We start from the raw sequence: 974 nt of genomic DNA on the forward strand, positions 1-974 counted from the left end.
ATTGGTTAGAGTCTTTTAAAAAAGTATGAAAGAACCACAAACAATACTGAGAACAAAAAAAGTTCACACGTATAAAGAAAATAAAAAGGATCTATGAACTCAGAAAAAAAAAAAAAACCCAACTAGGGATAAACCAAAGTGAAGAGGATGGTGGTTTAAAAAATAATTGACATCTATCGACTTGACTACTTTTACTAAAAACAATTTTTCCTAGTACTTTTTAAAAATGATTTACCACCTAAGAACTGGTAAAATTTTTGCGACATTCCAAATATAGTAAAATAGCTTCCTTGCTATTGTAAATGACAGTTGTTTGCTATACCTTTCACTATCCTTGTTCTTCTAGAAACTAGAATTTTAGAAGTGAAAGGGGGGTTGGAAAATATCTAATGTTTGATATTTTAGAGAAAAAAAACTCAATCTGAAGTTCTGAAGACGTGACTTGCCCAAGTTGTGTAGTTGGTGACAAAGGAAAGGCACGACTTGACTTTCCCTAAGCTGGGGTTCTGAGCTGTTTTGGTGCCCGCTGAGTCTCCCCTTTTCACTCCAGGTCCCCCAATTGGCAGACCTGTTCCTGTCTTGATGCGGCTTATTCTTATTGAGTCTTATGAATTTAAATTAGTAATGAAAAACACGAAATAAGTATCATTCTAATATGAATATAAACTAGTATTAAAAACAATTACTAAATAAGTAACACTGTAACATGTTATAACTTCATAACAAATGTTTATAGAAATTTTACTATGTGCTAGGTATTGTGCTCAATGTTTTACATGTATTAATTCATTCAATTCTTTAATGAATAACAATATAACATGTTAATAATGGAATTATTGACAACTTAACTAATATTTATAGAAATTTTACAGTGTGCCAAGTATGGTGCTGTTATGGGTTAAATTGTGTCCCTACAAAAAATTCATATGATGAAGTCCTAGCCTTCAGGACCTCAGAATTTAATCTTGTTTGGA

Source organism: Pteropus alecto, unplaced genomic scaffold (assembly GCF_000325575.1).
Source record: "Pteropus alecto unplaced genomic scaffold, ASM32557v1 scaffold87, whole genome shotgun sequence".
NCBI lineage: Eukaryota > Metazoa > Chordata > Mammalia > Chiroptera > Pteropodidae > Pteropus > Pteropus alecto.